Source organism: Tursiops truncatus, chromosome 17 (genome assembly GCF_011762595.2).
Source record: "Tursiops truncatus isolate mTurTru1 chromosome 17, mTurTru1.mat.Y, whole genome shotgun sequence".
NCBI lineage: Eukaryota > Metazoa > Chordata > Mammalia > Artiodactyla > Delphinidae > Tursiops > Tursiops truncatus.
The window spans coordinates 44571503-44597056 of NC_047050.1; the positions used below are offsets into that span (position 1 = coordinate 44571503).

General features: G+C 42.5%; 1 protein-coding gene across 5 annotated transcripts in view; it reads right to left on the reverse strand.

Moving 5' to 3' along the window:
- Positions 1 to 25554, reverse strand: part of NCALD (neurocalcin delta) — a 293215-nt gene that overhangs the window by 44712 nt on the left and 222949 nt on the right. The gene's annotated exons all lie outside the window — the stretch shown is intronic.

Here is a 25554-nt window from a genome sequence, read left to right on the forward strand (position 1 = left end):
GGCTTCTTAGATATTAAGAAAAGACACAGGGAAGAGAGAGCCTCTTGCTGTCTCTAGTGTGTGGTGAGAAGGTAATGCCTGGCCTATGGCAGCCAACGTCATCCTGAAGTGAGTCCACCAACATCTGAGAATGACAGAGTGGAAATATGGACTCTTGATGCCATTATCAAACCACGGAATTAACCAATCTTGGAAACACTCCACCTCTGGACATCTTGTTTTGTGAGAGAATGTTTGTATGGATTATTTAAGACCTGTGGGGTTATCTCTTACTTGCAAGTAAGAGTTTCTTAACAGATAGGAAAAGGGAAGAATCTAGACAATGCCCCAACCACTGGTAACAAGCATAATAGCTTTCTTTTGTTCAGCATGTTATATAGTATGTGAAGCTCTTTCACCTGATGTCTTCATGGAATCCTCTTAACAGCCCAGGGAGGTGTTTAGGCAGATACTATTGTCTACTTTCACCTGCACAGTATCCCTCTCCCCCATTCTCCTTTGCATTCCCAGCAACTAGTACAGTACCTGGAATAATAATAACTGCTATCAATTCTTGAGCTTTGCTATGTGCTAGAAACTGTTCAATATTTCATATACAAAATCTGACTTCATTTCCTCATTTGCAGGAGCTTAAAGCAGCTCTGTGAGTTGGGTTATTATTACCACCACATAACAGATGAAAAAACTGTAGCTCAGAGGGGTTAAATGGTAAGTTCAAGTCTCAGTGTTGGTGACAGAGCCACAACTTGACCCCAAGTATGTCTCTCTGTAAAGGTTATGCTCTTTATCACCATGACACCATGGCACAGAGCAAGTCCCTTCGTTTACTGAATGAATGAATGAATGAAGGGATGCTCAAGGAGATGAAGTACCTTGCATAATGTCATCCAGCTAAAGACAGATCCATGACTTGATGCCAGTCTTCTACCCTCAAGGCCATTGCCCTTCCTACCACATCCTATGACTATCATTTTTTTCCAGCTTTATTGAGGTGTAATTGACAACCCATGACTATCATTTCTTTGGCACTTGGTTAGACATCACCTTGAATGATCCCTGGCAATTTCTTTGCGTATGAGTCTTTTCTCTGCGACCGGATTGTCAATTCCTGGAAGTGGCACGGCTTTTTTGTAGCTCCCACAGCAATCAAGACAATGTATTTTTCACAGTTAATAGCTCGATTTTTAAATATAGTGTCTTCAAATTATAGATCTATCATGGTTAGGATGACCATGACTCCTGGTGTACCTACAATGTCCTGGTTTACACTGGTTACCCTGGCTTTATTAGTAATAGAGCAATATTAATACACTCCAAAATATTCCTGTTTGAACAATAAATTGAATGGTCACCTTAATCATGGTAAATAAGAGCTTGGTTTGTCCTGTCCAGCTATGCTCTGTCAACAATGCCCGGCACAGCTGCCTCTGGATAAAGATGAATCCAACAGCCATCAAGGTTCATATTTAACAGTGGAACACAGAGAGCTTTCAAGCACAGTGCCTACCAAACTTCACCACCTCTTTTGTCTACCATTCACCCCATACTCTCCTTTCTCTCAAAAATCTCTTTTCCTTTGTTTTACTGGTTTCCCTTCCAGCAGCCACTTTCTAGACTGTACCTCACATCCTAAGTCTTGCTGGCAGAAACGAGGTAACAGGTTTTGAAAAGCTAGGGAAATACATTACTGTCTAGCTGCTATTCTTGGCTGAAATCCCTTTCAACTGAGGATCAACACGCCCTTGTAAACAGCAAAAGAGGAAGAAACAAACCTTTTGTGGCTAAACATGTACCTTTTGGCCTCTATGTTGTGTGTAAGTATATGTATATGTCTTGGGAAAGTAGGGCTACATGGTAAACCAGAGTTGTTGCTGTTATTGTTTTAACCAGTGAAAATGTACAGTAGTAGCATCAAGAGATTCCCAATGGATTAATGCCATTGTGAGCTCAGCTCGAACTACTTTGAATTCTGGAATTATGACTGATATGGGGAGAATAAAAGCAAAATAATTCCTAAACACACTATACATATTGAGGTGTCTTATCAGAGGGGACCTGTCAGAGATTAGCTTTTTGTTCCCCCTCTTTTTTAATAACACAAATGGAAAAATCAGATCAGAAGTGGCCTCATTTATGAGTATAAATGCAGGGCTAGTGGCCCTACTGTCTATGGAAAGAAGTGTTTCAGGATCTTTCATTCTGAGGACTTAACAGAAAATCAGGTCCACTATTTGGGTGAAAGACCTCGGGGAAAAGATCCCATGAGGTGGCAGATGCTTAAGAGGCATTGACTCAGCACAACTGGGGCTGAGCTGTGTTCTGAGAAGTGGCTGCATAGGTGAACCCTCTTGGTTGGGATACCCTCTTGGTCTAAGGGACCAACAGGACCAGCTAGGATTCTCTGCAGCAATGGACAGCAATGACTGTCAGACTGCATGGGGCCAGTTTTCAACATCACCGCTGAGCGACAGTGAGAAGCAAGTAAGTACGTGGTGGACCAATGAGACCTCAGCAATCTAGGCGAGGCATGTGAAAGTCAAGGGCTGTTGTTGGACTGAATGAGCCCTAGAGACTGCTGAACAATTAAGAGAAGGGCTCAGATCAAGAGAGACACATTGGCCTGCCTGCTAATAGAGTGGGGTGCATGAGAGTTCCAAAGATTTAAGTAAAAATTAGGAGGAATGCAATTTCACTTGAACCCCAGTTTGTAGAATAATTCTCACTAGTTACAAATGCATCTGACGAGAATCTGGCTGGATGAGATTATTCTGGTAAGAATCTGGCTCAAACACACACTATACAAAGTGTGTTTTCTTTCATGATTATTAACTGTATCCCATTAGAATCTCTACTATTTAATATGTAAGTTATTGACTCTTATTTACCCATGGCGATGAATCCTGCCACACAGCTGTCTTTCCAATAAGGGTGCTGCTAGTAACTTCTGGAAGAATTAACAAAGTCAAAGGCAATAGATTCATACGTCTCTGTCTTCTTTTGAAGATTTTGCTATTCCTTCATGAACATCTTTCCAATAAGCAGAAGCCATCTCATGCTGTAATTCGTTTTCCTCTCCTTGTTTCCTCTTGGGTTTCATGTAAATATTTACATATCACCACTCACTCCTACTGTTTACCTAAGATGGCCTTTGGATCCCATCCTCAGCCTCTCATCAGATAACCTCATGTTTTCCATTACCTAATATCGCCTCTCATAACATTTCCACTTTGACGGGAGAAACAACTTTCCAAAGTCAAGTGCTGGTCTCTCTTTTAAAAGAAAATTAGTTGAACATTCAAGGTACCATGAGAATATTGTCCAAAGCTGTTCATTACTTTCTCACTGTTCACTCAATTTTCATTATCTCTCTGGAAGATAATACAGAGCATGATTTCACCCCCGAAGGCTGCTGGACCAACTGCTCAGAGAGTGCTTGCCATTACTGGCCCTGTGATTTCTTTTCCCAGAGAATATGATGCAGTGGAGGAGAAAGGCAAGAAGAGAAATGGCTGTCTTTCTTTCTTTCTTTCTTTCCTGTCGCTGATGAAGTATTTTGAATTCCAATGGTCTGAAAGGTCTCACTTTCCCATGAAATTATTTCTCACTTGTCATTCTCCATCACCTCCACTTCCAGACAGTCACCAGTTTTTATCAATTTTATCTCGGAAAAATGTACAGCATTGTTTCTCCTTATTCCATCCTTTGCCTGCACTCTGCCTTCATTGGTTCTCAGCAAAATGCTCAGATGCACAGGCTTTCACCGAGTACCGGCAGAGTGAACGAGAACGTCAACTCTTCCTTGCACTAGTGTATTCATTTCCTAAGTAGTTTCCCCTCTAGACTATTCCCCATATGGCTATCAGAAAAGCTACTTTCTAAAACTCACATCTCTATGCTGCCTTCTTGCTTGCAAACACCAATAACACCCCACTGTCTTTAATGTCAAGTCTAATCCTTCAGTTTGACATTACAAATCACTTCACAATCTGGTCCCAACCTGTCTTTTCTAAAGCTCTTGACCCTCTCTCCACTCACTCCTGCCCCAACCCTAGAGAGGGGCAGGCTCTTCTCATGTGGCCCTGAGCTCTTGCCTCACCATAGTGTCTCCTGCTGTGGTCTCAGCCCCACTACCCTTCCTCATACTGCCCAGATGTCTACCCAATAAAACCCAAATCAACTGATTACTCTTCAGTTACAAACGATCATTCATGGAGCATGTTCTAGGTGTCAGACGCTATCTGGAGGACATTATACACCATTCCAGTATTCCTTTTAATCCCAATAATAACAGTGAAAGTTAGGTATTAATTCACTAACTTGTTTACCCAGTTAATAAGGACAGATCCAGGATTTAACCCCATACATCTGCTATCAAAGACCAGGTGCTCTTACCCACCAGGTATGTGACAACGCCCTCACTCCACCCCACCGCATCCCTCACCATGTGTCTCCAGCACGTATCTTTGCAACTGTGCTTACTACCTTACAAGAGAGCTGCTGTTGACAGATGAAAGTTCCCTGGAGGAATTATGAACACCGCAACAGCAAGGCTGGTCCTTACAGATCTGCGTATCTCTAGTGCTCAGCGTAGTGCTGGCACACAGGGTGTGCAACACACTTTTTCTTTTGGTAATTGAATTTGAATCTGTGCATCCAATAATAGGAAAAAGCTCTGCCCCAATTAAATCGGGTAGTTGAGCCACACGTAGGTCTCAGAGCTCTTTTACCTCGAAAGAATAAATCCAGTGACTCGCTGGATAAGAAGGCGGCTGAATCTCCTCTTCCACCTCTTACCTACTTCATACACATTTGTACCTCACCTATAGGAACCTGGCGTTGTAATGTTCACGGCAACCATCTGCAATTCGACCAAGCATACAAGCAGAAACCACCCACGTTTTCAGTAACAGCATTGCTTATTCTGAAATGCTTTTTGGAAGACAAAGAAGCATTCATAAAACGAAACAGTAGTGAATGTTGATAATGAGAAAGTTTTACAACAAAGTGTCTTGCTGATTTACACAGTGCTTCCATGCCAATGACTAGAAGGAATTTTTATAAAGATTCTCGCTGGAAAGCCTAGGCAACATGCCAGAAAGGTTGTCAGAGTCTTTAAAGACAAGGAAACTGAGGGAGAGAGGAAAGGGCAGGGGAGGAAGCAGGAAGTGAAGGAGTAGTGGGGGGAGAGACTTGGCTTTAATCCCTGGTACATAGGAGAAATTGTAAGTAGTAAAATTAAGACAACATGCCATTCCCACCCCCACCCCCCCACCCCAAGGAGCTCTCATCTGAATTCCAGGTAGGTCTTGAGAAAATACCAGGTACCTGCCTAGTCTCAGTGAGGGACAACAATGTTTTCTTTTCTACTCTGATTTCAATTCAACCATGAGACAAAGAGTTCTGGAGAGCAAGAAGTGGGGAGCTAAACATACATCCCCTAGAAGACCAGAAAAAGTCATCAAAGTTTCAGGTCACCCAACTGAATTTCCAGGAGTTACAGCCACTATTATTTCCTTCCCTTGTATGGAAAGATGTGAAAATGTACAGCTACCCCCAAAGCTTGACTTGGGCAGCAACATCTGACACTCAGAATGCTGGATAAAAATGTATCATCAGTAGGCCACATCAGAGGAGAGAGGGTGGCCTGGTCCCTGATTAAACAGTTCCCAATACTTACTCTCCCTTAGTAATTCAATAAAGGGCAACCATTCCTGCATTCTGATACTGAATTTCCAAGGCCATACTAGACCTCAAGAAGTTAGTCAAGATGGTGGCCCATGAACAAGCTGACCCAAGGTTATGGCTTCAGTCCCCTTAGCCTGGCCCTGACATGATTCTCCAAGAGCTACCGACTGATAATACACACATTAGGTCTGGTTAGAGAACATCTCATCCCATTTCTCCCAGTGGAACACCTCAGATACTGACAATTTGTGATGACAAGAACATGTAGCCTGGATTTTCCACTCCTCCCACGCTGCTTGGCTGGCCTGGCTAGCAACCGACTTTAGTTTTACAATGCTTATTACTGCGGCTTTCCCTCCTGGCCAGTGGGCCCTGAAGCAGCTGGAAACAGAGCCAGCTGGGGGCCCAGCCGACCAGCCAGGCACTTGGAACCTTCTACGCTAGCAGAAGAGAAGAACTGGCCAAAGGCCATACTGCTAAATATTCTGGGAAGGGTAGATGACGAGACAAGGGGGACGGGACCTCCATTCATCCTAAAACTAAACTAACATCCTAAAATGCAAACTGACAAACAGATTAAGGGTAGCTGAGGTTCCAGGAGAGCGTCTGGGTAACTTAACCAGATGCAGTCTACTTCTTGCTAGTTCAGATAAATGAAGAAAGGCCAGTGTGCATCAGTGAAATTCCAAAACCGCAGAGCATAGACTGTTTTTTTCAAGCCCACAGAGCAACTCAACTTTATGTTAACTGTAAGCTTCACGCTGAGGTGCGGTTGTGCCCTCTGCTACTGAATCTGTGTCTCATTTGGCATAAACAGCAGTCATTTAAATCCAGCCGTTCATGAACTTAACTCCTGCAAATGTTTGCTCTCATGAATATGATAAACATCACCCCTTATCCTATTGTTGACCCTATTTATTTACCCAGCTTGGCCTTCCTTCAAAGGCATCATAGAGATAAACCCAGCCCAGTTCAGGTCAAATGAGTATAAATCGTTAGCAGAGTGCTAGGAGATGAGGTTTTTCCTTGATAGCTTGAAGCCTTGCGTATTGTCCCCTTCCTCATGGGAGCTGTGAAAAGTTTGAACAGATGTTCAGATTCAGGGGGAGAGAGCACTTTACTGCTGCTCTATTTACTTCCCCCAGCAGGATCCGTTTTCATCTCCTTGTGGACTAGAGAGAACAATTCTACCAGCTTAACTGCTATCTGGGGGAGGGGAAGTCTGGGATCCTGGTTCCCATGAAGCATGATGAATTAAGAAAGGAATGCAGTATGCCATGAAACCACATTTACCTCTGGCTTTCTGTTCCCAAAATTAGGTCAGCAAATTTGCGCTTGATCTCTGGGTACATTAATGAAGCAGCCTCTCAGCTGGAACATGAGTCCTTTGTAGTCCGAGTCTATCTTTTGCATCTGTTTTACAATAGACGGCCCCTCTAGCTTGGCTTGAAGGGGTGTGTAAGTGTAGAGAGCCAATCTATGACCATGTTGCCTTTTGACATTTATTTCCCTGCAGTATTTACCCTGGGATTGAATAGTGTTTGTTTCGGGCATTATAATAAAAACTCTCCACAAAAATCTCTTGGATGAAAGTGCATGAACCAAATCACCCAATCAACAAATATTTATTGAATACCCATGTGCAAGGTGCTGAGAGCGTACGATTCAGCCCTGCCCTTTAAGACCTTATTATTTAGTTGGTGACAGAAATATTTACAGATATGCCCAAGCAAGGGCTTTTATTTGTCTCCCAACAGTCAATCTCTCCTTCCTTTTAGCACTCGAATCCCCCAAGCTGGGCATATGGCTGCCCTACAGACTGTGTTTCTTGGCTTGGCTTACGTACGCTCATGTGACTAAGTTCTGTCCAATGGGATATGAGTAGAAGTGAGATGTGCAGGTTCTGGGTCGTGTCCTTAAAAGGAATCCATTTGCTCACAGTTCCTACTCCCCCCCTTCCTAGGGCCTGAAACGTATAGGCGGGGGTGGGAGCCAAATTCTGCCATCTTGAGAACAACACAATAGGGGATGGTGTGGAAGGAGTTGGGCCCCAAATAACCTTGGGAGACAACCTTCTCTCTCCTCATTGCTTATCAGCTGGGGGAGGAGAGAGAGAGACGGGCTGGGGGTGTGATGGTGAAAGGAAATCCTTCTATCTTTTTTAAGCCACTGTTATTTAGTCTCTGTTAAAGCAGTGGAATCAAGATTCCAACTAATGCATACACACTTCCCCTAACAGACCAGAATTTTCTGGAAGCCTCTTTAGTTCCCCAGCCCCATCATGGAGCCGCAGAGAGTAACTGCTCACCTTATATTTGCGGATGATGATACAAAGATATAGTTAAGAAAAACTCCATTTTGCTCTTGTGAAATAATTTAATCCCACTGTAAGTATTACAAGAAGATAAAAGGATTACCTTACAAGGAAAGCTCTTATAAGTAAGTGACGTCTGGCTTGGCTTCTTAAGGATGGGGGACACAATGTTAATCTATTAGTGTCTGAAAGGTGGAAATATTTCACAGCAAGGAGATTTTATCAGATGACTGAAAGGCAATGAGATAAGAATAAGAGAATAAACCTTTTCCTATGGTCAAGCATAATCATGTAAATTAGCACTGGGCTATAGACACTGCTATCTGGATATGGTCTACTTTTAATAAAAAAATGGAAAATAGGTGTCCAACAATCATTTGCAGAAACTTAGCTAACCTCAGCGCTTCTTGCCTGTGACTCTGTTAAGTACTGTTTTAGAATAGCTTTACTACTAATAATGGTGTCACCCTGGTAAATTACTCAATTCCTTTAAGCCTCGGTTTTCTCATCTCTACAGTGGCAATTCAACCAAAATCATTTACTGCAAGTATACTACATCTCAGGCACTGTTCTAGGCATTCTACCCGAGGCAGACAGAAAAACGACAGTCAGAACAAATAAGGAAATTATATGGTATATAAGAGGTGAGGAGTGCTTAGGGATAAAATCACAGCAAAGGAGAGCAAGGGTGCTGGTGGCAGCAATCTCAAATATGGCGTCCACAATAGTCCCCATGAGCAATGATGGTGGCTCACATTAGGCTATTAGCAATGGAAGTGGCCAGCTGTGGTTGAATTCTGGATATGTTCTGAAGGTAAACAGAATTTTCTGACAAGTTGTCTGTGAGGCGTGAGCGGAAGAGAAGAGTCAAGGATGACGCCAAGGTTTTTGACTTGAGACGAACTGGAAGGATGCAGTTGACAAGCAACGACAGGGGAAGGTGTAGGTAGAGTAACTTTTGTCCAAAAGATCAGGAGTCCAATTTCTGGACATACTGTGTGAGATGATTAATTTTATGTGTCAGTTTGGCTGGGCCACAGGGTCCCCAGGTATTTGGTCAAACACTATTCTGGGTTTTATTGTATGAAACTAACATTTGAATTGGCAGCCTGAGTAAAGCAGACTGCCCTTCCCAATGTGGGTGGGCCTCATCCAATCCACTGATGACCTGAATAGAACAAAAAGCTGACTCTCCCTCGAGTAAGACAGCATTCTTCCTGCTTGACTGCTTTCGAACTGGGACATGGGCTTTTTTTTTCCTGCCTTTACACTCAGACTGAAATATCAGCTCTTCCTAGGTCTTAAGCCCACTGGCCTTCAGACAAGAACTAAACCATTGGTTCTCCTGGTTCTCAGGCCTTCTGCCTCTGACTGGAACCAAGCCATCAGCCCTCCTAGGTCTCCAGTTTGCTGACTCATCTTGCAGGTATCTTGGGACTTGCCTGTATCCATCATCCTTATAATATATGCATACATTCATCCATCCTATTGGTTCTGTTTCTCTGGAGAACCCTGACTATTATACAGTGCTCGAGATGCCTACTAGATATTCAAGTGGAGAGTCCAGGAGGCAGCTGGATATGAGGAATTTGGAGTTTAGGGCTAGTAATATATATTTGGGACTCACCGGCAAAGATGCTATTCAAAGCCAGAGTACTGGATGGGATCATCGAGGGAATAAATATTGATAGAAAAGAGGAACAATTACTGAGTCCTGGGTGCCCACAATGTCTAAGGATCAGGAACCTCAGCCACAGAACAGAGAAGGAGCAGCCAGTGAGACAGGAGGAAGCCAAGGAAGTGTGTTGTCCTGAAGCCAAGGGGAAAATCACATCAAGTAGGATGTCTATCGTCTATCAAATGCCACTGATTGGTCACCACCATTGGTAAATGCTCTGGCCACTGGTGACCTGACAAGAAACGGAGCGTTAGAAAGGTGGGCCAAACCTGCTGGAGTGGTCTTAGGAGCAAATGTAAGGAGGGAGGTTGGAGCCACTGAATATAGGCCCTTGTTTCAAGAGCTACTCAAAAGGGGTGCAAGCAAACAGGGCAGTTGTTGGCAAGGGAAGAGGGGGTCGAAAGACATTTCTTTTAATGGACAAGCTAAGAGCATGCTGTTAATATCACTAGCTGCCATCTGTGGAGCACAGCGCTGTGATGCTGGGTGCTTCGCGCGTAACACCCCATCTCACCCTCCCAGTGGTTTTGCAGTGTGCATTTCACCACCTCTATCTTTCATACAAAGAAACAGATATTAAGAGAAAGTGAGAAACTTTACAAAACCATGGTTAGTAAGTGGCCGTGTCAGGATTTAAACCCAGGCTGTTTGAACTTGAAATCAAGGACTCTTTATACACCAGGAGACTTCCTCGCACGATGGAGCCTGCTACGCACAGAGACCGCCTCCCACAGGGAGAGCAGGCCTGCGAAGACACCAGGCCAAGCTTAACTGTCAGGATTCTCGTCAGGGTGTAGAGGATGAGCCTGGGAGCAGACAGCTCCATATCGTCCTCTGGTCCCAACCTTCAGGAAGGAGGTGTATAATAACGATACCCTGACACGGGCTGCCATGCAAGCGGTGCTTACATCATATCCAAGGAGAGGAACAAACAGCAGTGTGCGAATTCTATTTTCAGATTGGACAGGGTGATAAAGTCCTTTCTTACCTAGCACACTGGTATCGATCCAAGGAACTTCATTAATATTAGCTGCTCCTGCAGCTGCTACACTAAACTGAGGGACAGACACACCATTCTGGAGATGGGATGGGAAAAGGCTCACCGCTATCCTTGGCAGTGAGGATTACTGGGGTCTCCAGCCATGTCAAACCCCAACGTGTACGAAAATCTATCATACCAAGACTATATCAGACTGCATATTACGGATTCCTTATAAAAAGGCATGATGAAAAAAAATTTTCTTTCCTTCGTGAAAAGTCAGAGGCTCCTGGAATCTTTGTTCATGTTCAGAATACAATTTTCTTGTAAAACTGTATGGAAATTCCCTGCTCTGAAGAGACAGGGGGTGTACATGTGGGCGAGGGGTAGGAATGAGGAGAGAAAGTGTCCTCCAAACCCAGCGTTCCTGTGGAAGATGATGAGCCTGACACCCCAACTTGAATGAACAGCAAGAGTGAGCAGGTGGAGAGCTCAAAGAAAACTCCCTTGGTTAAGCATAGGGCGCCCTGGAAACAGCCATTTCAATTAGTGCCAGACTGACTTGAAATAAGGATTAAGAGGTCATTTCAAACGATAGCCGAAGGATAATTTGCTTAGCATACAGATCTCTCCTACAGCATCCTTTGCGCCTTTCCTCTGCTATGTAGCATTAACCTCATTTACTGTTCAGTTCTTACAGAGCACACGTCACTAGTCCTAAAGATCCCATTAGTTTTCACATAAAGACCTCCGCCTACAGCCTCACGCACACGTCTCGTTCACAGTGGAGAACACCGATAATGCTGTCAGAAATGCTCTTTATGGTTCCTCCCCACATCCCTCCTTATTTTCAGTCATTCTTAACTTTTAGGGAAGTTTCTTTTTGGACAAAATAGCCCACATTGAGTGCTTTCACAAAGGCATTCTTTGAATTTTTTCAGAGGTCTATCGATCATCTCCGGGTTATGACACAGGAAAACGTTAGAAGCCTGGTCATCAAGAGAGAAACAAGCAGTAAATTCCATTTAAAATTGGAAACAGTTCGACTTCATCTATAATCTTAAAAAATGTTTTCTTGATTATAGAAATAATGCATGCTCACTGAAAACAAATTCAACCAAAACAGAAAATCATAAAGGATAACATGAAAAATATCTTACAATCCCATCTGTCAAAGAGCATAAGTAACAATTTGGTGTATATCCTTCTACATTTTTCTTTACATGTAATACATATATATTAGAGATCCCTAATCTAAACCTCTTGAAATTGTATGTGAAATTTTGTGTGCATGTATGTATATACATTTTAAAGGAAAAGAGACCATAAATTTCATCAGTTACCCAAAAAGTTAAAAAAAATATATATTTATATGTATATATATTTACCTATATATACATATAACCATATATAACAAAGTATAATACAATAAAGTATAACATACATATAACTATATGTATATTCCTATTTAGTTTACAAAAATCTAATCATAATCTACATATAATTCCACCACTCATTTTTTCCATTTATGGACATTTTTCCATTTTAGAAATAATGGTTGTCGTTCCTGATAGTATTTTATTGTCGCTTGGTTTTTCTCCCTTTAAATGCCAGAATCTGGGCCTGGAGACAGAAAGATCTGGATTGGACTCCTGGCTCCACCACTTATAAGTTCTGTAAGTTTAGCAAGTTACTCAGACTTTAGAAGTCTGTTCTGTCATCTTTAAAATCGACTAGAATTATAATAGAGTTACTACAAAGACTGAACGAAATATATTCTAGGCAGTTGGCACTGACCGGCATATAGTAAATATACAATAAACATTAGCGCTTTTTTCCAGGTGGAATGCACTTGGTCCAAATTCATATATTTGACAACATCTGGAGCAGTTCTAAAATCAGGATTTACGATGACAATAAAGTGGATTATTGAGAATCAAGCTGAAGCCACACTCTGGGATAAGATGGTATTATCCATTGCTGAAGAGTAAGTCATCAAGCAAATGATGATCTACACAGCTGTAAATATTACAAAGGATTGGGTATTGGTACTAACCAGCATGGCTAAGGGAGTTGCTTATCCCTTAGATCCCAATCCTCCTCTTCTATGATATTGCGAAGGTCACGATCCATACCATTCTTTGTTGGGGTCTGCCTTCCCATTCTGGGTCTTATTACTAAGTTCTCAGACTTTGCATCTGCAAATGGTACAAGTCCTATCAATGTACGTGCAGAATTCCATTTCCTCTGAGGAAGTTGGTGAGCTGCCTCATTTATTAACAGAGGAATGGCTATGGTCTCTGGCTCGACCTGCAGCTCTCTCCACTCCAGTGTTCTCTGCCCGGCTTGTGTCCACTCTTTACCCCTGGGGCCTGGGCAGCCCAGAGCACGACCACCACTCCCTGGGCAACAACTATATGCCAGGCATGTGCTAAGCACTTTGAACATTTTGTTTTCATAATCTCACAGCAATTCTGGAAGTTATCATCTCTGTTTTTCAGTACAGAAATGGAGGTTTAACTAAAATAAGATATTTGTGCAACATTACACACTTAGTAAGGGACAGATTTGGTATTTGAACTGCTTTATTCCAAAGCCCTGGCGCTTATGAATGCTATCACAACAGCTCTGGATTCTGTGTAACGAGCTCCACGTTACACTTGGAAGACTTGGTGGAAATGGAAAAAATATCAATTTGTTGCCCGCTGGAAGTTTCCCTTGGACTGAGTAGATTCCAAAGCACCAGCAGGCCTTCTTGGTAGGCGGTCTTGCTGCAGGACGGCACATTCAAATTCACAGTCCACATCTGCAGATCTTAGCTGTAACAAAGCTAAGCTTAACTCCTGCAGCTTTGTGGGAAGATCAGTGAGAAAACTGATCAGAAAGGATAAACTAGATTATCTGTGGCAGGCAGACTAACGGCCCCCAAAGATGTCCACATCCTGATCTCTGAAACTTGTGAATATGGCAAGTTTGCTTAGCATACGGATCTCTCCTACAGTATCCTTTACTCCCTTCCTGTGCGATGTAGGATTAACCTCATTTACTGTTCAGTTGTTACAGAGCACACGTCACTAGTCCTAAAGATCCCGTTAGTTCTCACATAAAGACCTCCGCCTACAGTCGAGGGCAGAGTGTATGCATATATATGTGTATATATGCCTTATATGGCAAACAAGGCATTGCAGACATGACTAAAATAAGAATCTGGAGACGGGAAGCTTATCCTGGATGACCCAGGTGGGCCCCATGCCATGACGAGGGGGAGGCAGGAAAGCTGGATTCAGAGGAGAAGATGTAATAACGGAAGCAGCGCCTGGAGTGACATGGGTGACCTCTAGTAGCTACAAGAGGTGAGAAAACAGCTTCTCCTCTAAAGTGTCCAGAAGGGAACTCTGCCTCGCTGACCTATTTTAGGCTTCTGACCTCCAGAACAGTAAGATAACAGATTTGTTGTTTCGGGCACTCGATTTGTGGTGACTTGTCACAGCAGCAATAGGACACTAATACAACGTCCACATCCCAAGTATCTCATAACAATATTGTCCGTATTAAAGTCCTATACCCAATTTGTTAAAGTTCCTAAGATTAATGTTTCCTGATATTTCAAACAGCCTATCAGTGATGTTCTGATTGATCTGGTTCTTCCTCCTCGTAGAGAAAATGAATTCTAATATACCACCTAATTTCCCCTGGAAAGTGACCTAGGCATGCTGTCCTCTGACTGACACACGTTCACTCGTTGACCCTCAGCGTGACAAATCTGAAACACACAGGCATGACGGGAAGGGAATGTGAATTCCCTCTTCTGTGGAGACACTCGTGAACATCTTCAACACCCATCTCCAATAGCTACTTCCGTCGGCTCAACTGTGCGAAGGTTAAACTCTTCCTAATTTTGATTCTAATAAATGACTTGAAGAAAGGTGTGTCCCTGTTTGTTTATATATATAAATTTAGAAGCATGGTGAAATCTCGAACAAAATTAGCCACCGGCAGAAAGAAAATATCAGATAACCTAATTAACCTAATAACCTAATGGCTGAGCCATTTGCAGGACTCTGGGTAACACTGGCCATCTGAGCTGAAGGGAGAGCAGATAAGCACTGATGAAGAGCCAGCAGCCCAGGAATAGAATCCAAATAACGGGAAGGAAGGTCATTGGTTGATTGATGAGGCTTCTGTTGTCCTTGTCACTGAGTGTGGAGAGGAGTCCTGTAGCCCTGGAAGGTTCCTAACATCATCGTTATTTGAACAAGCCAGGAGACAGCAGATCTCAGAAATGCATCCTTTGTGGTCATACATTTCAGAGAGAAAGTTTTGGGTTTTGGAAACCTGCTGTGTAGCCCTATGCTCTCCAACAGGACATCACAATCATCACTGTTTCTGTGCAGATACTAAACTGCTTTGGAATAGCCAAAGCAACATTTATTGGTTCTCCTATATTATTCATTTCTCCAATCGAGTGCTCCAAACAGCTGAATGTGCCCGGCGTACTAGACTAACTCCCTTAAAGAAATTTCATCTAGAGCTGACGTTATGCTCGTTAGCCAAAATTACCGTAATTATTATTTTTTCCTGGATTTTCTACGGTCTCCTTGTAAACAGGCTCCTTCTTACTCTCTGATAGTAGCAATTGACACTGAAGAAATGACTAAAAATACCAGAATCACTATGCAAACGCCTTGCTGCCTTCCTGCAAAGAAGAAGGAGGCTGGCAAATATAGTTGCTATTTCCTTACCAGGAAAAAATAAAGTTAGAGCAAGTGGCATGTCTGTGTGTGCCAGCTGTCATCTGGGACAGCGGGGCCTCTTGAACCACTTGGCAAATGGCACGAACTTCCAAGTCTCTTTTTCTCTCCCAGGGCACAGGGCAGACAGGGCCAGAGTTCAGATTTCCCAAAGTCCTGATTTCAAAAAATTTCATTTTTCAACACAGTGATTTGTTTAAATCTAAATGTGGTTTAATCCTTATGCTGGTTGAAGACTGTTCACATAAACGCTTAAGAAATAGATAAACTCTTTATAGACTGTTTGATGACTCAGGGTTAAGCAAATAAGGTCACTATGTTTTCATACATTATGTGTAGTAATGAGGTTTAAATTTAACTCCCCAAATCAAACATAACTTACAATGCAGAGTCTGGACAAATGAGCTCTCTTTCCTAGTCACGGCAGCTGTGGATCTGATCTAAGTCCCAATGCCTCTCCATCAAAGTAGCTTGCTTTTCCTTCTATGCACACTCTCCAAAATATAAAAGTAAAAACGAAGCGCTGTAGGGTAGGTGCAGATGGATGAGATGCGCAAGTAATAACAAGCTCACGGCACCTCCAGATGAACAAGTTCAGGGTAGGGGTGGGGCGGGGCAGGTGAAAACGTTCACAAAAATGCATCATTTCCGGGGTGCAGTAGCACAGAAGAAACACTTTACTTATTTGGGAAACTGCTTAAAATAAACACCACCCACTATAAAAGAGTCGAAGAAAATATCCCATTCTTGCTCCATCTCTCTTCTCCCTTTAAACTTGCAGAGCCTGTGGTTACAAAACCTACTTGGGGGCAGCCTTTACTGTCATATGCCAGGAAGTTCACTGTTGGGAACCAGCATATGCCTTTCAGGAAGGATCAGACTAGATACTGAAGGGCCTACTAGACCATTAATAGCTGGGACTAATTCCTAAGGAAGTCATTAAGAACATATTTTATATGTGTGGAGAGTTTAATTTTTGCAAACTATTATATTTCCATGACTGTTTTGAAGTAAGATGGGCAGGATTATTATGAGGTCATTTTGGATAGGTGAAAAAGAAAGACACCAAGTTAAGACAATCACTCACATCTCCTGATCCTTAGTCCTATACAAAATCACCTCAGAAATCACTTCCCTCCAACAAGAGTGCGTCAGTTGAGTATTTAATTCTGAACACCCAAGGTGCTACCTGTGGCAGCAGCTGAAGCTTGGCATAACTAGATTTCATGCATTCACTCAATAAATAGTCATTCCACAAATAGGCAGTATTTGAGACTCAACTATGTGCCAGAGAGAAGAACAAGACAGGCATGGGCCCTGCCCTTGTCCAGTTTACAGCCTCATCTTATGCCCCTACCTGAGTAGTAGGGACCTGGTAATGAGGCCACATCCCACAGAGGGTTCTACACACCCCTGAGAAGTGAGGAAGGGGCTTTAAGGCAGAAGCTCCAGGAGTTAAGAAGGCAAAAGAGCCAGAGGAGTTGGAAATTCTTCCCAAGAAGAAAGGGTTCCATGATCAAATTAGTTTGGGAAACCCATCTTACCATCTTTTCCTCTTGGAAATTTACAAGCAAATTAAAAATACTGAAAAGTTCTCCAATCAAGAAACATGCTAACTTTCATCTACCCAGGAAGTCTGTTTACCATGGGACATCCCATAGAATCATCCTTTTGTGGGTCCTGTTGTGAGAAATGCTAACAAGTCCACAGTCTTAGAGCAGAGTCGGGGGCTCTGATTTAGAAACCATATTTTCCCAGCAGTACACACGCTTGTCAGAATGGCCTGCGAAGATATTCACATCTGGGACCTTCCAGGCTTAAGTAAGTCTTAAATCAGGCAGAGACCAAGGCCCTGCTGGTTCCCAACAGTGAACTCTAGAAGGCTATTCCTGAGACCACTTCCTTCAGCCTTGGGTACCTCCCTTGGTTTCTGGGTCATGGATTTTCTTGGGACTTGGCCCCATAGCCTCTGACTTGGTAGCTCTCTGTGCTCTTGGAGCCACGTCTTGTGACAACCCCGTTTGGCTTCCTGGTACCTGTTCTCATTCTTTAGTCCAAGGCTACAGCCTGACCCTACAGCTCTGAGGCCAAGGGGCTCCCTTGTAAGGTTTTGTCCACTCTTGCTTCTGAGTCAACATGTTAAGTCACCACCTTAAATCTAATCTTATATTTCCTTGTGAGAATTAGCTACCTTGAAGGAGAGGGTTATGGTTCATCCCCATTTTAACTAAGAGAACTTAACAGTGATCCAGTGATGCTGGAAAGGCCAGGGGCCACTGATGATTGCATCACATATTATCTCATTTCGTTGCCCCAACAAATGATGAGGTAATTACAATTTTTACCTCTGTTTTCCAAATTAGGAAACTGATCCTTTGAGAGGTCCGTAATTTGCCCAAGGTCACAGAGCTTAAGGGAGCCAGGATTTGAACCCAGGCAGTCTGACCTCAGAGTACATGCTGCTCCGAGCCAATAAGCCTACCTTGATTCCCCACCTCTTATCAAAGTCTACCTATTCACCTTCCAGAACCACTGCCCAGGAGCATGGCACTCCTATGGGGTTGGGGTCTTGGGACAGCCCAGGGTTCCCAGTGCCACCCCTCCCTCACCAGTCTGGTCAGCACTCCATACCCTGGGTTTGCTCTCTTCTCCCTGTCCCTCTGTCAGAGTGATGTATTTCTATTAAAGTTAACCCTGCGCTAATGTTTCCTTTCTGGTAACAACATGCTTTAACCCAGGCTAAATGTATACTGTAATGGTAGGATGGTGGACACCTATGTGGGGAGACTGTTGAGTCGGGTTTGGAACTTAGCATCCCACGAACCCCTGCTCACTTTGCCTGGACCAGCATTCTCAATCCTCCCTGCACAGGAGCACCATACAAGCTTCTCTCTCTCCCTCCCTCCCTCCCTCTCTCTCTCTCTCTCTCTCCCTCCCTCCCTCTCTCTCTCTCTCTCTCTCTCTCTCTCTCTCTCTCTCTCTCTCTCTCTCGGTGATTTTGTATGAGACTAGAGCTGAATACTCCTTTTTTAAAGATAGAGTTAGCCATGTAAATAGAAACACTGTGTCTAAATTTTGGTCTTTGTACATCCCACTGAAGCTGGTGAAAGATGGCAAGTGTGCATACTCAGAGGAGGGAAGAGGTTTAAGAATCACGGGTCTGACTCTGATCACCACGTGCTCTTGGGCCAGAAACAACTTCTTTGGAGTTTGGTTTTCTTAGCCAACAATGAGGGGTTAATGCTAACTTGCCTCGAAGGTGGGTGATGAGAAATGACTAACTCAGATGGCCATAAGGTCCTACTTAGGCAAAGTTAAAATGCTTCTACGACAAGCAAGGGAATTTGAGTGATTTACCTCTTAAATATTGTCAAGATAGCCCAATAACTGTAAATAAAGAGCCAGAATGGACTGCAATGAAGCAGGCAGCATGGACCCCCTGATTACCTACAGAGGGCTACTCTCTCCTCCCATTAATATCTTTCCTCTGGAGAGCAATTTGAAAATAAATCAAAAGAAAAGAACATAATATCCTGAAGCTTCTTTGGCACACTCCCACAATGCCAATACTGTCGTGCTGACAAACTGTTTCCTGGAAACAGGTGTGCCTCAACTTAAAGAAGGGGGATCTACAATGAAAGCTATAACCAAGTTGTTCCGCTTTAGAAAGCTTTCTTGAAATAGGAACCTCCCTTGTGCATAGTTCATTAACTTATTACCCTTGGGAGAAAAAAATCAATTCAAAATGGAAATGTAACTCCGAAATGACCATGTTATCCAGTGGGGAAGTGTGCTTTAATTTACAAAACCTTTACAGTAACTCACGATATTTGAAGTGAGGTTTATTCCCATGAAGCTATAAAGAGCTCTAAGAGAAAAAAGACATATTTAGACATACAATGTTCAGCCCTTTCCAATCACCAGCTCATTTCATAACTGATGGAGAGCTTGGTCAGTGAGTCAGGGGGGAGGCACTCAATGCTGGGGATGTGAGGAGGTCTACCATAGTGCATCAGTTCTGCTAGGCAGGCTCTCCCCTCCTACCACTCCTAAGTGGCCAGCACCAAGGTTAGTCTCCTTTGAATAAGAACCATTTAACACTGACACCCCGCCCCTCACGCCATGTGTCTATTATAAGCTGAGTGCTGTGCTAGGCTTGCTAAGGAAGGTGACGATAATAGGGCAAGCCCCCTGCCCCTCTACTCTCATCAATTTATGGCGACCAGATACCCAAATTTGACAGCCTCGATCTTTTAGGAAGTGTCCCTAAATAAGCTTAGGGGTAGGACTGCCAGATAAAATATAGGATGCTTAGTTAAATCTGAATTTCATATAAACAACCAATAATGTTTTAGCATAAGTATGTCCCCAATACTTCATGGGATATACTTACACTGAAGAAAACTACTCCATGTTGGAAAGTTCAAATTTAACTGGGTGTCTTGTGTTTTCATTTGCTAAATTTGACAACCTTACTTAAGGGATCTGTAAGGCCTGTTGTGAACTTTGTGAATGAGCCCCACCCTTAGGTTGCTCCTCACAAATAGGGAATTTGGAGTTGTTTTCTAGCTGTGGTAGTCATCACTGGGCTGATGACTTCCTATTTGCATCAGATCTCTGTGACCAGTGGCATACAGCCATCAAAGGAGTTTTCAGTGATACTAGGTGGTCCTGTTGGGTTGAGGGTGCAGATTATGACTTCACAACTTAATAACCCCTGAAAGGAAGAATTGCCTTCAAGGCCTAAAGCAGTGCCCATGTTCTAGAATCACTTGTTAAATGCAAGGGCACAGAACTTGCCTCCTCAAGTCATGTACTGACCAGCCACATGCTTGGCTGAAATTCCTGGTGTCGGGCAGCCTGTCCACAGCAAGAGATCCTTGGAGAGTGAGAGGATGAGTAAGTTCAGGTGGCTCTCAAGGTTTAGCTGGTGGAAGTTAAGAATCACCTAGGAAGTTCTGTAAGGAGGAAGACCCCAAGTCCCAGCCCTCCAGATTCTGTACCAAAGTTTTGAATTCAGACTCAGGAATCTGCATCTCAACCACAGGGCTGTGATTCTAACCCCAGTGGCTGGGGGGACTGTGTTTAGCCCTTGAACCTCTCCCCTCAGGCTCCTGGGAAGATTCCAGCCAAGAGCCCCTGGGGGTCAGCTTGGGCTGGTGTTCCTCTCCACTGACGCAGCAGCTCAGATCCAGCTCTGGAATTTTGAATAATGAGAAGACCTGAGCTGCTCTTCCTGTGTGATCTTCATGCAGTCATCTCTCTCCTGATGTCTCCGGCCCTGATTACCCAAGGGCTGCCAAAAATTGTGTCCCTTTTTGCCAGTCATTTTACACCGTTAGCGTTCCCAGACCTGTTTTCCTATTAGCATGGCCTGGCGTTTTACTGATGGTTGCCAAGGCAGCTCCTGAGTCAGACAACTGGGAACACCCTGGTTTATACAGCTCACATCTAACACCGGACTGCTGAGGGGCCACACAGCTTTACTCTTAAAAACAAACCCAGATCGATGCTGAGAAGCTGGTGTGTGATGCATGTGCCCTTTGAGTCAGGGTCTCTGCCACGGGGAACAGCACATCCGCCAGACAATCCTGTGTTATGGACAAATTAAAGGACCCTGCTGAGATGTCTTTGGTGACATTCTAAATCCTGGAATGAATTATCCCCAAAGACAAGAGATGGATCATGTGTGCAATACATGATGGAACAGAAAATGGCTGAAATGGAAAGAGTAAGTGGCAAACAGCTCCCTTCACTTACCAGGGACAATTTCCAGCAAATGTGCTCCTTTTAACTCTAGTTTCAGAAAAGGCAAACCCCATCTTTCTTGAATGTTTCATTCATTCTTTCACCCAGCTGACAGACATGTACAGAGCTCCTGCTATGTGGGTAGAATAACACATCTCAAAATTGAAAGCTTCGTGTTAACTAACCAGGAATCAAGAGCCTACTTGCTTCTGACAACTAGTAGTTTTTAATTAAGTAACCAGACATAGGAGGTGAGGCCCTCAGACCTCTGGGGAGGACTTCCAGTGGCGACTGGAACCAGAGGCATTTGAGTGAGGAAGTTCTGCCAGAAAATCACATGAACGGCAGAGATCTGTAACTTCAGCTCTGCACTTCACCAATTTCCAGCAGGCTTCAGGAGCCCAACGATGATGGAAAGGCTCCATTCTAAGCCATCTGGGGTTTCATGTTGTTCCTGTGAAGTGAGGGCTCAACGCAATTCATGATACTTAATACAAATGTAGGCAGATCCTGTAATATAAACGTGCAAAGAACATTGATACAGGTTTTAAGTCATGACTGTAAAGTACCATGAAGGAGCCTTTATTGACACCTATGGAATTGAGGCACCAGCATTTCTGGTAAAACAAAACATTAAACCTACATTCACTGAACTGGCAAAGTTGAAGAACCCTCTAATCAGACTGCCACTCAGAACAAAAGGACACAGCAAAGATTAGAGATTGAACTTGGATGAACGAAAAATCTACAGCCCTCTGGGAACAACCTCCATCATTCCCCCCAAAAAGCCATGCCCCAGTTTGTCTTCGAGCCTTTCCCCATACTGCTCTTTCTGCCTGAAACAACCTTCCAGAGCTTCTCCTGACTAATGAGCAGGTCAGTGGCCTCATTTTCAACAAGGAAGGTCAACAAACCTGTTTCCAAGGTCAACATCAAGCTTGTTCATTCCCTTGTTTATGCATTCAGTTGCTTGGTTAATCGATCTGTATTGGGCATATAATGCATGCCAGCCCCTATGGAGTGCAGCAAGGACGCAGACCTGAAATAAGGCACCTCATTCACCTTCAGGGAGCTTAGAGTTTAGTGGAAGAGACAAGTAGGAAATTGAGCTGTGGGGTTGGTGTTATAATTGGGGTTTGTATTATGCAGGAGTACTGGGGAAGTTAGCAAGCCTTCCTAGAGGAGGTGGGGCCTGACTGGTGTCCGGCAGGATGAGGCAGTACCTGTTGGAGGCAGATATTATGGGTCTGGTGATGGAATTGGCTCATGTGATCCATCCTCTCACTCTCTGTTCTCTTTGTAAAAATGATCCATGTTGATCATATGGTCAACCAGCATTGGGAGTGCTGTGCAGGGCCATGAAAGAAAGAGGAATGGCCTTGTGGTGAGTAAGACATGTGCCACGGCCTCATGCCACTCGGAATGGTAGTACAATCTCACTTTAAGATGGCAGACTAAGCTTCCAAGTTTACCTATCCTACCTCTGTTTTTCAACTATGAAGGCAAAATGAAGATCTACAAGGACTTAGCCCTTCTTCTGCCATTTTGAAAAAATAATTAAAAAATATACTCTAGCAAAATTGAAAATGAATCCAAGAAATAGGAAGACCTGGAAACAATGGAAATAATCCAGTTCAGATGGAAAGAAATCCTAGTGGAACAGCTTATATTTACTCCAAATTACAATAGTGGGACAGAATGCTTGGTGAAAAACATCTTCAACAGAGCAAAAGATTATGATGATTAAACTGGATACCTAAGAATCGGGAAGAAAAACAAAACAAAACAAAAAGAATCAAGAAGTAAACCATGACATGCCACATATGTACTAAAGACTCAAGTTTCTCCAGGTCAACCAGAGAAGAAAAAGATAATTAGACACTCTAGAAAGATAAATATACATAAAAGGCAATCATGGTCTAAATATGAAGCAAGCTAAAATTCAGTTTGTATTTAAACAATTAATGGAATATAAAAACCACTGGTAATTGTAAATATTTTTGCACCCAACACAGGCGCACCTCAATACATAAGGCAAATGCTAACAGCCATAAAAGGGGAAATCGACAGTAACACAATCATAGTAGGGGACTTCAACACCCCACTTTCACCAATGCACAGATCATCCAAAATGAAAATGAATAATGAAACACAAGCTTTAAATGATACATAAACAAGATGGACTTATTTGATATTTATAGGACATACCAACCAAGAAAAACAGAATACACCTTCTTCTCAAGTGCACATGGAACATTCTCCAGGATAGATAATAACTTGGGTCACAAATCAAGCCTTGGTAAATTTGAGAAAATTGAAATCATATCAAGTATCTTTTCTGACTACAACGCTGAGACTAGATATCAATCACAGAAAAAAAACTGTAAAAAATACAAACACATGGAGGCTAAACAATTTACTACTAAATAAACAAGAGATCACGGAAGAAAAAGAGGAAAACAAAAAATATCTAAACAAATGACAATGAAAACACAATGACCCAAAACCTATGGGATGCACCAAAAGCAATTCTAAGAGGGAAGTTGATAGCAATACAGTCCTACCTCAAGAAACAAGAAAAATCTCAAATAAACAACCTAACCTTACACCTAAAGGAATTAGAGAAAGAAGACCACCACCAACAAAAAAAAACCCCAAAGTTAGCAAAAGGAAAGAAATCATAAAGATCAAATCAGAAGTCAATGAAAAAGAAATGAAGAAAACAATAGCAAAGATCAATAAAACTAAAAGCTGCTTCTTTTGAGAAGATAAACAAAATTGATAAACCATTAGCCAGACTCATCAGGAAAAAAAAGGGAGAAGACTCAAATCAACAGAATTAGAAATGAAAAAGGAGAACAACTGACACTGTGGAAATAGAAAGGACCATGAGAGACTACTACAAGCAACTATATGCCAATAAAATGGACAACCTGGAAGAAATGGACAAATTCGTAGAAAAGCACAGCCTTCCGAGACTGAACCAGGAAGAAATAGAAAATATAAACAGGCCAATCACAAGCACTGAAATCGAGACTGTGATTAAAAATTTCCCAACAAAGAAAAACCCAGGACCAGATGGATTCACAGGCAAATTCTATCAAACATTTAGAGAAAAGCTAACACCTATCTTTCTCAAACTCTCTCAAAATATAGCAGAGAGAGAAACACTCCTAAACTCATTCTACAAGGCCACCATCACCATGATACCAAAACCAGACAAATGTCACAAAAAAAGAAAATACAGGCCAATATCACTGATGAACATACATGCAAAAATCCTCAACAAAACACTAGCAAACAGAATCCAGCAGCACATTAAAAGAATCGTACACCATGATCAAGTGGGGTTTATCCTAGGAATGCAAGGATTCTTCAATATATGCAAATCAATCAATGTGATACACTGTATTAACAAACTGAAGGAGAAAAACCATATGATAATCTCAATAGATGCAGAAAAAGCTTTCAACAAAATTCAACACCCATTTATGATAAACACTCTCTAGAACGTAGGCATAGAGGGAACTTACCTCAACAGAATGAAGGCCATATATGACAAACCCACAGCCAACATCATTCTCAATGGTGAAAAACTGAAAGCATTTCCACTAAGATAAGGAACAAGACAAGGTTGCCCACTCCCACCACTCTTATTCAACATAGTTTTGGAAGTTTTAGCCACAGTAATCAGAGAAGAAAAAGAAATAAAAGGAATCCAAATCGGAAAAGAAGAAGTAAAGCTGTCACTGTTTGCAGATGACATCATACTATACATAGAGAATCCTAAAGATGCTACCAGGAATCTATTAGAGCTAATCAATGAATTTGGTAAAGTAGCAGGATACAGAATTAATGCACAGAAATCTCTTGCATTCCTATACACTAATGACAAAAAATCTGAAAGAGAAATTAAGGAAACACTCCCATTTACTATTGCAACAAAAAAAATAAAATACCTAGGAAGAAACCTACCTAAGAAGACAGAAGACCTGTATGCAGAAAACTGTAAGACACTGATGAGAGAAATTAAAGACGATACAATCAGATGGAGAGATATACCATGCTCTTGGGTTGGAAGAATCAACATTGTGAAAATGACTATACTACCCAAAGCAATCTGTAGAGTCAATGCAATCCCTGTCAAGCTACCAATGGCATTTTTCACAGAATTAGAACACAAAATTTCACAATTTGTAGGGAAACACAGAAGACCCCAAATAGCCAAACATTCTTGAGAAAGAAAAATGGAGCTGGAGGAATCAGGTTCCCTGACTTCAGAATATACTACAAAGCTACAGCAATCAAGACGGTATGGTACTGGCACAAAACCAGAAATATAGATCAATGGAACAGGATAGAAAGCCCAGAGATAAACCCACGCACATATGGTCACGTT